The sequence below is a fragment of the Sinocyclocheilus rhinocerous genome, unplaced genomic scaffold, assembly GCF_001515625.1.
Source record: "Sinocyclocheilus rhinocerous isolate Xijiao unplaced genomic scaffold, SAMN03320098_v1.1 scaffold616, whole genome shotgun sequence".
NCBI classification, from domain to species: Eukaryota; Metazoa; Chordata; class Actinopteri; order Cypriniformes; family Cyprinidae; genus Sinocyclocheilus; species Sinocyclocheilus rhinocerous.
The window spans coordinates 1071623-1084425 of NW_015631496.1; the positions used below are offsets into that span (position 1 = coordinate 1071623).

Below are 12803 nucleotides of genomic sequence, written 5' to 3' on the forward strand. Positions count from 1 at the left end.
GAAACAATGCGGTCTTATTGAACATGGCCTCAAATATCTTTCATTCATGTCTAGACGTCGCTCTTTTCACAAAGTCTCTAATGTCTCGGCTTGTCGTCATTTCTCTCCCCATGAGGCTAAACGATATTTCACTTTTTATCCATCCTTGACACATACCATCAGTTACCACCCACTTCCCAGGATGCTCATGGAGTGCCATCAGGGAGCTCCAAAACTCTGTATCAGACAGAAATGGGGGTGCATGGGTATGGTAATTAGCATGAGAAAGCCACCCATCTTAGTGTGCTTATTTGACCTTTCACCCCTACTCTTTGTGCTTCTCACACAGAAGACTGGTGTGTATGTGCAGTGCCCTACATCCATGTAGTATGGCGATGTGTTTGTCTGAAATATTAGAACAGCACTGGACATTAGTACGAAACAATAAGTTGTAATTAAAGTGTTTGTGTGCATGTAGCAGTTTGATGTGATATAAGTCAACCCTACCCCCCCAATAAACCAGTGCACATGCACAAGGGGCAACACGCTCCCACACTCTTACCCAGACAGTCTGGAGGACTCCATCTCATTTGCTTTTCTACTGCTCTCCTCTCTGTCTGCACCCCCTTTTCACGTCTGTGCTTTAATTAAGGGTTCCAGCCCCCTAAAAGTGTCATTGTGGAGTGCAGCCAGTGTTCAGGCCCTCTGTTTTATGTGTGTTCCTGTCTGTCTTCCGCTTAATCCCGAGACCATATGTGATATATTAGAGACAGCATTAAAGAGCACTCTCAGAAGAGTACGGTGGCCTCCTGTATCTACATCATGCCACAGAGAAAGCCTTTCCCATCAAATCTCACATCACTCCATGATAATGAATGGACTCATATCTGTCTGAATCATGGATGGCATTTTGTGGGAACTACTGAAAAAATCGCATTAACGTTAGAATTTTGTCTCGTTAAAGCTAGTACATTACAATAAAGGGAGAGTTCACACAAAAAAATTAAAATTCTGATCATTTACTCACTACTCACCCTAATGCAGAAATTCAGAAATTGTATGACTTTATTTCACCTGTGGAACATAAAAGAAGATATTTTGAGAAATGTCTCAGTTTTTTTTTATTTTTTTTATGGTAACCAAAACTGTTTGGTTCCCAACATTCTTCAAAATATCTTCAAAGGTTGTGTTCCGGAGGAGAAAGAAAGGCACACAGTTTTGAAACAACATAAGGGTGAGTGAGTGATTATAGAATTGTCATTTTTGGGTGAACTATTCCTTTAAATACTTGTGTGTTTATTGGCAAATCTTAAGTGTCACTTAAAACCTTGATTCGGTCTATCATCTCCTATTATGATTTTTGATTCCTTCTCAAACACCTGAAATTAAAGACCATTTTATTTTGGTATTAGAAGTGCTATGCTGAACTTAAAAATTCATTTCGTTTCCCCGTTTTATTAATCCTGGTCGAGTTTGATCAGTCACTGTTTAACCAGCAGATTTAGGTTTAATTCAAATTCCTAAAGGATTATGGTTGTAGCTTCTCCTAGTGGTTGCAGTGAATTGCCAGTGTAAAATTGCTGGAGAAGTAGGCAGTCGTAGTGGTGTTGAGGAAAGGGTCTCAATATATGCTGTTCAATGCTCTTATAGACCATGGGTCTTTGATAATATTGCAGGTGGTCAATGGACATAAAAAAGTATTGAATGTTGTTAATAAAAGTTACTGTAAAGTATTATCTATGGGGGCCTGGTTTGGTCTGGGTGGTGTGTCCCTGGTCCTTTAGAGATTGTAGACCATTGCTTTAGGGATAACTGCCGGGTTTGTACATGACCTTGGTATTTTGTTCTAAACCAAGTGACCAGTTCCTAAAAGTTTAATTCATATTTAATTTGAATGCTTTTTAGTCAAGCCAGATGTGTAATTCAGTATAACTGAATCACTCCACCTACAGTACTGTTGAAAAGTTTGGGGGTCAGTAAGTATATATTTTAAAGAAATCAATACTTTTATTCAGCAAGTATGCATTAAATTGATCAAAAGGAATTAAAGACATTTATAATGTTACAAAAGATTTGTATTTCAAATTATACAGTACTTTCCTTCAAGAATCCGAAAATAAAATTTACAGTTTCCACAAAAAATATTAAGCAGCACAACTGTTTTCAACCTTAATAATAAGAAATGTTTCTTGAGCACTGAATTAGCATATTAGAAGGATTTCTGAAGGATCATATTACACTGAAGACTAAAGTAATGGCTGCTGAAAATTCAGCTTTGCCATCACAGGAATAAATGATATTAAAAATATACTAAAATAGAAAATAATAATTTAAAATTGTAATAATATTTAGATTAAATAAATGTAGACTTTGTGAGCATATAAGACACTTTTCAGAAAAACATTAAAACCTCTTCCTGACCCCACATTTTTAAATGGTAGTGTACATTATTTTAGAACTAGCTTTTTAAGGTCCACACAGAACACAAAACCCTCAGTCCCCTTGCATTGGTGGTCCTGTCAATCAGCACAGTACCAGCACATTTACCTGCGGTCTGCTTCTGAAACACTCTATTCATTTAGGGCTTGTGGAATGAAATGTTAAAATCTGGATTCATTGTTTAAATGTTTTTATTTGTCCAGAACCAGGTGCATCATCTATACAGGTTATGTCTCTTCATATATAACAGCATTGTATCAGTCAGTTAGAGATGGAACTTCACATGATACATTTAAGAAAGTATTCATACAATATATGTTTTTGTAGGTGTGCGAGCAGTGGCACGAGTGTGTGTTCCCATTGCTGCGAGTGTTTGTTTGTTTGTTTGTTTGTGCGTTGGCATATATTTGTGTTCTGTGTGCATGTGTGTGTGTGTGTGCTCGCAAGTGTTGTTCTCTGCTGCAGACCCCTCTTTCCTCTCTGAGTCAGTGCCATCAGTTGCTACGGCAACCAGGAGGCAGCATGAAAGCTAGCGAGAGAAGACCAAGGGAGAGAGTGAGGTGGAGCATGGCACAAAGCCGACTCGCAGCAGCTGTGGAACAGCACTGGGACGCTGTGCACGTTCTCTGGGTGTGTGTGTGGTCCTGTCTATCAGCACATAATAATACACCAAATCATATACTGTAGGAAAAAAGTCATTTTTGAAAAACAAATCCTTCGGCTGCAATTAAGATTCAGCATTGTATCTGTAAATAAATACTGATATTTATCAGTGAATCTTTGTGAATCTGTGCAGCCAGCTTTCCATTGTTTCAAATTAACAGGCATCCTTCTGACAGTCTATCAGAAAGTGACAGCAGTTTTGACTCATTATAATGTAGGATGTGGTTCGTCTTTGTGTGTATGTTGTGCAGAATGTGCTGGAAATTCACCATTCGAGACATTATTCCTAGGTGATTCATGAACAATGCAAATAATCACATAAATTACGCTCTTAAATATAAGGGTTCCAAAAGGAGGTTTTCACAGTGATGCCATAAAAGTACCATTTTGGTTCCTAAAAGAACCTTCAATGAACATTTCCAAAAAGAACAAATTTTTCTTAGTTTGAAGAGTTATTTTCCACTATAAAGAACCTTTTGTGCAATGGAAGCTTAAATGGATGTTAAACGTTCTTCATGGAACCATTGATGTCAATAAAGAACCTTTATTTTTGAGAGTGTAAGGTAGACAAAAGAGTTTTAGAGACATGTTTCAGTAAAACCAAAGGATAGCAGAAAAATATTACTGACAGAGCAAAACATCTGGTCCTATGGAATGTTGTTTGGTCAAAATTTCCAGACACTGGAGTTTAAATCTCATTTTCATTTAATATTGAACAATATATAGTTTTGATTATGTTAATTGTTTAGATTGTGGTAATAATGGGAGATCTAGAATCTAAAAAATCTAGATAAAAACTAGCCTAAAAATACTAATAAAATCCTCTTTTAAACTATGTTGCAGTTGCTAAAACTCTTGAAGCCCATTCCCACCTCAGAGTGAAACATAAAAAAGATAATTGCATAATATAAAGTTGCATTGCATGATATCAATTCATAATTGGGAAATAAAGTCACTATTTTTTTTTTAGCTTTGAGGTGGAAATGAGCTCTCGTGTAAACAGCCTATTAAATCTACAAAATAATAGTTGCACAAACATTAGCTCATTGCAGAGACTGTATTGAGGGAATGCTGTGTGGGCTGGGAAAAGTGAATTTGTTTGTGTGTGTGTGTTAAACCTCATTTACATCGCCAGACAGTGAGAATGGCCTTGAACTTGACCTCAGGTCTATTCTCTTGTTCCTCTCCTCCTTCTCACCCTTAAACTCTCATTGTTGCGTTGTCTGCATTGACTCCTCTCTCCGGTCCCTCGTCATTCACACCAGCACGGCGGGCTGGGGTGACCTCGTCCCTGCCCCACACGCCCATTGGGGCTGTTCGCTTTCCCATGAGGCAAATCCAGGGTTCGAATTCCTTTCCCACATCCTCCATCTTGTATTTACTTGCTTTTGTTTTAGCCGAGTGACTTCAGCAGCTTGAACAGGATTTGCAAACCAGGCAGACACCAGGTCAGACGCAGCTCAGGACTGGAGTGGAGCTGTCAAAGACACAATGAAATGGTGATTCATGAGGATATAAGCGCTGCTTGATAAATTATATCCTAGTAATCATGAACTCTGTTTTCCCAGCTTTCATCACAATGACCAAATTGTTTAGTTACCACTAAAATACAGTGTGTCTGATCTTGGGTTTATGTGCATATTTGTTTTCATTTCGAAGATTCCAATTACAGTCTTATTGAAACTTTACTTATTTATAATAATTTGAAAAGCCTTTTTTATGTTAAATTGTAATACATCATTAATGCAATGTCATAATTTTTTCTTTCAGGATTTGTCATATTTTTATATACCACTAGTATTTGGAATCTTTGGACATTTTCATTTGGATTTCACATAAGACTTTAATACAAGAGCCTTACAATTATGTTTTTACATCAGTATCTTAATTCACTGTATGTCATTTTCATACAGTAATGTTAATATTAAAGTGTAAACTTGATGTAATGATGAATAAAACATTTTTGGCTCCTTTGTCATTGGCACCAGTAAATCAAAGAGCAATAGTTTTTCTTTCAACAAAGTAACATTGTTGATTTACTCTGCAGTTAGCAGATGACAGGAATTGTTCAGCATTTGATTACTAAGATGGAGATTTGAGGACAGTCATCAGTGTGCGCTGGGAATCAAGGCTGCATTCGAAAACCTTCACAGACAGTATATGGAGGAAGACAAGAAGTCTATACTGAGATCCCTTCATCATTTTGAAGGCCACCAATTCATTCTTGCCAATGATATTCCACAATCTTCAACACATGGTTCAGCAGTTGGTGGAGAAAATGATGTCAGTTGAAAGAGGTAAATAATTAATATATATCATTGTCATTTTATAATTAATTGTGTTTAATAACACTGACTTTTTACAATACAACTTTATATATAATGTCCCAAAACAGTCCCAAAATCCTAGTGACGGTAGCACATGTGGTAACACTTCAGTATAGGGACCAATTCTCACTAGTTTCTTATTAGCATGCCTATTATTAACATATTGGCTGTTTATTAGTACTTGCAAAGCACATATTCTGCATGACCATATTCTACATCCATAATCCTACCCCATACCTAAACTTAACAACTACCTTACTAATTAATAATAAGCAGCAAATCAGGAAATTGAGGCAAAAGTGTGACCGCAGGTTTTATTAATATCCATAGCACGACATTGTAAAAAAAGCACGTGTGAAAATACATATAAGAGAGAGAGTGTAAAAATGTCATATTATTAAATACTTTAATTAAATATTAATAACATTGTCCTTAAATAAAAATGTAATGTATGTTAAACGTATGAAGAATCTCTGAAGGCAATTTCCTTACAAACTTGACAATTTAGTCATTGACTGACGGGCAGAATGGACGCAGCTTAAGGTAATCGGTGAAAGACACATCTTTCTTATGATCACTCACAGATTCTCTGTCCTTCACTTACTGCCCTGCTTTATATTGAAATGCCAGCAGTGTTGTATAAGATGTTTTGGTTGGTGGATGTATAACTCTTTCTTTTCTGTTCTCCTTTGTTCTCTTTGGAGCCCAAAGGGCACAAAGACCACCATTTGCAGCATGCTGTCTCATTCACTTCTGTAAGTGATGCTATTGAGCGTGGTCGATTCTTTTACTGCAATTATTTCGTGATATTTTGCACTCTTTGTAACTAAATACCTTTTTGAAAACTCCAAAAATTATTGGTATGTGGCCACTGCTGTAGTAGCCCTATACACAGAGACTGAGTAAGCTAAATGTTTGGTTGTTTAATTGATTAGTTAAAATTCAGGCACAGACTCAGGGTCTCACCATGTGTGTCAGATCAGCAGCATTACGGCCTACAGTACACTAATGCACCTTGTCTCCTGGCACACGGCCACACAGATCTGAGCGGCCAAGAAATGTTGTTGGACTGTAATACTCTAGACTGGATGTGGTTCATTGCTAGTTGAATAAACCCAGAACAAATCAAATAAAGAAAATGATTCAGTCTTATATGCTTCCACCATCTTAAGAGTGAGTTTCAGTTTCATGCAAAATCTGACAGGGTGCCTTTAGGATTCTTGAATTTAATTGTGTATGAAAATTGTTCTCCAAAATATTACAGACAACAGCAGAAGTTTGTTTTTAAAGTAAACTTTTATTAATATCCATACCAGGACATTAAAAAGGCACATGCGGAAATACAAAAAAAAAAAAAAGGAAACAAAAATATCTTACACATTTGCGTTCAACTGCAACATGAAAGAAAAACATACAGTAAGATGATGAATAGAACTATAGCATTACAAGTTTAAGTATGATTTCAATTATCGTTATCATTACAGGACTATGACTAGCTGAAAATCACTTTCTACAAAATCCCAGAAAAATATAGAAGTTAAAAATTGCATAGTAAAGGCCCCATTTCATCAATCCATTGTCTTCACATTCACTTGATTTGTCAAATTTTGCAGGGACATAAAAAACAGATTATCTCAGTTTTACTGAAAGGATAATGCTGTAATTCAAAATTATTTTAAGAAAAATGATTATAAAATAGATTGCACAATTCTCTTCAAATCGTAATAAATTTGTAAAACATTTGCATATTCAACTGAATTCTTCAGCCATGATTGATTATAACAAAATACAGAGAGACATTTAGAGAGCATTTAATACCCCTTGAATTTGTTTCTTTTTTGAGTGCTGAAACAAAAACGAAAAACACAAAAGCTAGATGGAGATGCTTTTTAGTGGTCGATGACTTCACAGTTTGTTGTTGTTTTAGTAGGAATGAAATATTCATACATATTCTGCTAAATATTCCTCGCACCTTAAAACAGATTTAACCTGCTGTCATAAATAGCTGCTCTGATCTGCCTTCTCTTCCCGGTGATTGCAAGCCCAACGCAATTGCATAGAAATTAAAGACAACAGCTCTCTGTCCAACAAGTGTGTGACACACAACACACTGAGCTGTCCAATCAGAGTGCAGTATCGTTCACCGCTGCCGTGGGTCTCACACTCATACATGCAAAATCTACAGAGCCTCACACACCATTTCTAATAATTCATGTTAGATTTAATTTAGTAATCAGTTATTGGAGAAATACATTAGGGAATGTACATAGGCCACTACATTTTCCTTTCATACTGAAAACTAGGGTGGGGGGTGTTATAAAGTGCATTATGCTAAAGATTGTACCAAGACAGACTAGATAGAACTGCGTTAAATTTATAGACTTTTTTTTTTTTTTATCAAAAAGTACCTAAATGATTGGCCTTTAAAAATGACATTTTCTAGGAAACCCTCATTAAATTCACTATAGAACTACCCGAATATCTTTTTATACTTGGAGAATCCCAAACAAGTGTGTTTCTACAAATACACAATTTGCTGAGTACTTTGACCCAGACCCCTACAAAGAGTTTCTCTCATCTTCTACACACACACACACACGCTTGGCTCGCAACATACAGCCCTTAGAACATTTGATGCTATAACTGCTTCAAAATTGCCAAAGATTGAAGTCATGTAGAACAATTAAAGTGCTGTCTTTTATCTGATGTTGGGGCACATGCATAGTAAAGACCCGTTTGACTCCATCATCCCGTTTCAGCTCTGATCCTCCATTTAATGGATTTCACGTTATTCGACTTGACTCTAAAAACCTGAAAAGACACAAAAGAAACAGGAAATGTGTTTAGTGAAATAATATTTATTGATATTTGACCATTTCAAATCAAACACATTTGATTACTGAAAACTGTCAGGTTATCTCATCAGGACTGGCTTTTGTATTTTGAGATGTTCTGTTATTGGAAATAATGTTATAATGATTTTTTTCTGTTTTTTAGGATTCTTTCAGAAGGTTGAAGCAAATGAACACCTCAGACAGGCCGAGTGCCAGGTCGAGAGATTGAGGCCGAAGTTGACGGTGCCTGTGTGCTTGGTACGACGTGGAACTAAAGCAAAGAGGAGGCATGTGACAGAAGCTAAACCCGGAGAACTCCAGAGTTTAGTCGCTCCACGTGGCTTAAACAAGCAACTCGAGGCATGCAGGTGATTAAGAACACAAGAGCTCATCAAACATCCACATTTGTTTATATTTATAGGGTTGCAATGACTCTATCCCTCTATCCCCCTAATCTTTCATTGTCAGAAAACTGGATAAGTGGACGTTTGTGTATGATGGTCGGCATCTGTATCGTGTCGCAAAAAACGCACCACCCTCTCTGCTTCTCTTTCATTCTTTCTTTCGCGATTTCCCTCTCTCCCTCCAGTTGTCTTCCCTAAATGAATACTCATTGAAGTGTTACTGTGTCTCTGTCTCCCTCCTTCTGTCCTGGCTGAATAGAAGACTGAATTGAGCAAACAGTCAGCCTGTCAGCTCAATAGGCAGTCTGACCATGAACTCCGAGTCCTTCCCAGGCACCCAGCATCATTGTCAAGAGGGGGAGGGAGAGACAGAAAAGGGGGGGGGGCAGACAGACTCAGACTTTGGGGGGCCCCGGTGCCCATTTTTGGGGGGAGCCTCATCGTGGTGGTTCCCAAGGCTGGTGCCTGCATGGAGAGGCGAGAGCAGCTGCTCAGAAAAGGGGAGCCTTGTGTGTGTGTGTGTGTGTGTGTGTGAAGACGGGAGAGTGTCTGCCCCTTTGCCCAAGCCCCAGCCACCTCGCACGCTCCCAGACGCAAGCTGCTGCAGATTCTTCGCTCCTTTTTTATCTGATGTGCTTTGCCTTTGTTTTTATTGTGCATAATTTACTGTGCCGTCCCTCTCAGCCGCTCTTCCCCCCAGTTTGCCACCTGTTTACTGTGGCGCACTTAGATTACTGAAAACAATGACATGATTGTAGACCCAGTGTGACTGCAATCCTGTAATTCTCTGCTGCCTGCATTAAGAGTTTTATCACTCTTGAACTATTTAATCCTTGTTTTGGAATTTAAAACTTAATCATTTTTAATTACATTTTTAATGTGATAAAAGTGGAAAAAAGGAAAAGTTTTAGTATGGTCACATTTGCAGTTTGCAAAAACTCTTTGTATAGCTGTTCTGAAAGTTTGATTTGCGCACATTGACATCCGTTTCTAGTAGTTGGATTAGTTATGCACTACCGTTCAAAAGTTTGGGGTCATAAAGATGTTTTTTTTTAAAGAAATTAATACTTTTATTCAGCAAGAGTTTATTAAAGGGGTCCTATTATGCTCTTTTACAAAGTCTTGATTTTGTTTTGGGGGTGTACTAGAACATGCTCTCATGCTTGGTGGTTCGAAAAACGCATTATTTTTCACATCATTTACATTATTACAATACCTTTCTCCCCAGCCTGGCACAAACGGCTCGATTAGTTCCGGGTTGTTGAAGGCCCACCTTCCGCAAAACGAAATGCGTTGTGATTGGTTAGCGTCCCAGTGCGTTGTGATTGGCGAACAGCTTAGACGGTGTTTCAGTACTGCCACGCCCCTTGCCAAAGCAGCAAGTTCCGTCTGCTCCGGTTTAGTTAAGGATGGCGCCAATATTGCCATATCAATTTGAGCTGAATTCAGACCCCGAGAATATTGAACAAGAGGATCGCGTAGAACCTTTGCATGCACGGATATTGCAAGACATATTAGAGTGGTAATGTTATTGTTTTTTTTTTATGGTTCTAACCACGACCTCGCCCCTCCCCACCCTCCAACCATTCGAATTTCCGTAGGTGGGATTTATTTGAATGATATTCTAATGGGCCGCTTTGTGACATCACAAAAACCCCGGAAAACAAGCTGTAGTCCAAACGAGCCATTCGTTGTAGTTCTTGAAAAGGGATTTTTTAAAAACGAAATATCTCGCTTTGGAGTGGACTTTGAGATTTGTAACTTTGTAGATCTTTTTTATGCCCAAACATACACACTGACTAAAATTGAAAAAGTGAAAAAGCATAATAGGACCCCTTTAAATTGATCAAAAGTGACAGTAAAGATATAATAAATTAATCAAAAGATTTATAACGCTGCAAAAGATTCTGTTTTAATGCTGCTTTGCCATCACTAGAATAAATTACATTTTAAAATATATTAAAATAGAAAACAGTTATATCAAATTGTAAAAATATTTCACAATATTACAGTTTTTACTGTATTATGATCAAACAAATGCAGCTTTGGTGAGCATAATAGACTTCTTTTAAAATATTTCATGTTTATTTAATCTTACTGCCCTTAAACTTTTGAACAGTTGTGTATTTACTAAACTACTAAAAATTTATTTTTGAACATGTTCCATACTACTACAGTATAACATGGAGGTATCAAGTAAATACCATGGTACCATAGTATTTCCATTTAATACCACCATCGTACCTCATGGTACTTTGGCGGCATAGGACATTTTTGTAAGTGCATACAGCTAACATACACCTTCTTCTCTTGAACAGAGATACTGAGCCCTGGACCTACGCTAGTCCTCCACTGTATCTCCTCTCTCAGGGTATTGGCTGGACTTTCAGTGATGGGACTTAAACAAAGGCAGTCCTCTGAGAGAATGAAGGACAATGGCCTGTATTGTTTACTTTGCTACCTCACTTAATCAGGCACAGCCGGCTCTAATTGGTGTGTTGGTTAAGCGGTTTTTAAACTTATAGCTTCCTGGGCTTAATAACAGTGTGGCACAGTAAGCTCGCCACGGAGAACAATACTGGACTTGTCTGGCCCGCGACTCTTAGAAACCAAGACGTACAAAAGGAGCCCGTCCTCATTGAGACCTCTCTATCACGCTCTCTGCTCCTACTCTTGCTCTCTCTAAGCATGTTTTCCCATTAGTTTGTCTTTAAATAGATGCTAAATAATCTGAGATGTTCGCTTATAGTTATGTAAGACTAAAAACAGCGATCCATTTTGCTCATTCAAACTCATGGGACAGCTAATATAATGACGACCACAGTTGAAAGCAGGAGGGAAGTCTTGCTGTTCTTCTCAATAATGGCAGCACGCCATCTCCATGGCTGGCATGGTACGACGTCAGGGCAGCAGAATCCCTGATGGCGATCTATTCAGCGTTGATGCCCGCAGATGCAGCTCTGCCTCAGCCATTGTGCCGAGGAATGATTTAATGCAAACGACTACAAAACATCTCCCCGCCCCCTTCAGCGCCTATCACAACCAGGACGTGTGATATTCACAATTAACAAACACATCTGCTGTAATGAACAGTGCCTTCGAGCAGGAGGAGCGAGAGGGGACAGTATGTGTAAACGAGAAGAGGCGAGAGAGAGGAGGGTGTGAGACGCAGGAGAGTGATGGTGGGTCATACCTGCTTATTTTCCACTTCCATTTAATGCCCGCTTGTTCTAAGATGGTGGCTTTGTGCAAACTGCATCTCATGACGGGAGGAAGGGGGCAGGCGAGCAGCGAAGGGGAGGGGAGCAGCAACGCCAGCAGGACGACAGCCACACAACCGACCTGCCCCGATTCTTCACTCTTTCCTTTCCCTGGCATCGAGGATGGTTGGTCTGTTTGAGAGTGAAAATGGAAAGATGAAGGGCATAAATGCATCAGCATGTGAGGGCATAAGCAAGATCGGGCATGCGCGTGCACACGCACACCTTTTCATGTCTGTTCTCATGGTAAAGTCTGCTCTGAGCATGCAAATGACTTTCTTTATGCAAATGCATGCAAATCAGACCCAGCCATCTGAGAATCAAGGCTGGGAAAAAATCTACACAGAGATATTGAATGAAAGAGACAGAGAGTGAAGGATAAATCCTTTGGGTGGCAGGAGGCGGCTAACAGAACTAAACGCTGTGTGGAGGAACAACGGTGTCCCAGAGACCACAAAAATGGCCGTTTAAGATTGGAACACACTCTTTCTTCATGGCATTTTAGTGTGCACACAAAACGCAAACCTTATTTGAGTATTAAAAAGCTCACAATATCTGTAGCTACTGATCCATGTCATAGTTCTAAATTAAACATTGAAAGTTGCTCTGAAAGGACGCATGTTGACAGAGCTCTGGAAGCATAATGGAAATGGAAGTCATATAAATGACGGAATGTTCTAGACAACACTGAAACACTCATTGGGGTGGAGGGTGAAACGTGAGATCATCTTACACGCCATGTTAAAAATAACCTAGTCAGGGTGGAAAATGATATTTCCTGCCCACCAGTTAAAAATACAATTTTACCGATTTAACTTTTTTTATATTGTATTTTATACATTTGAATGGAATAAAAAAAAAACTACAGTTTAATTAAAAATAAAATTTTATATATAT

General features: G+C 38.4%; 1 long non-coding RNA gene across 1 annotated transcript in view; it reads right to left on the reverse strand.

The window, feature by feature from the left end:
* Window positions 1-6725: 6725 nt before the first annotated feature.
* Window positions 6726-12803, reverse strand: part of LOC107741761 (uncharacterized) — a 10806-nt gene continuing 4728 nt past the window's right edge. The window contains exons 2-3 of the long non-coding RNA XR_001640232.1: window positions 11840-12038; window positions 6726-8219 (exon numbers count right to left, since the gene is read on the reverse strand). This is a non-coding gene — a long non-coding RNA (uncharacterized LOC107741761). The remainder of the gene's footprint in view (window positions 8220-11839; window positions 12039-12803) is intronic.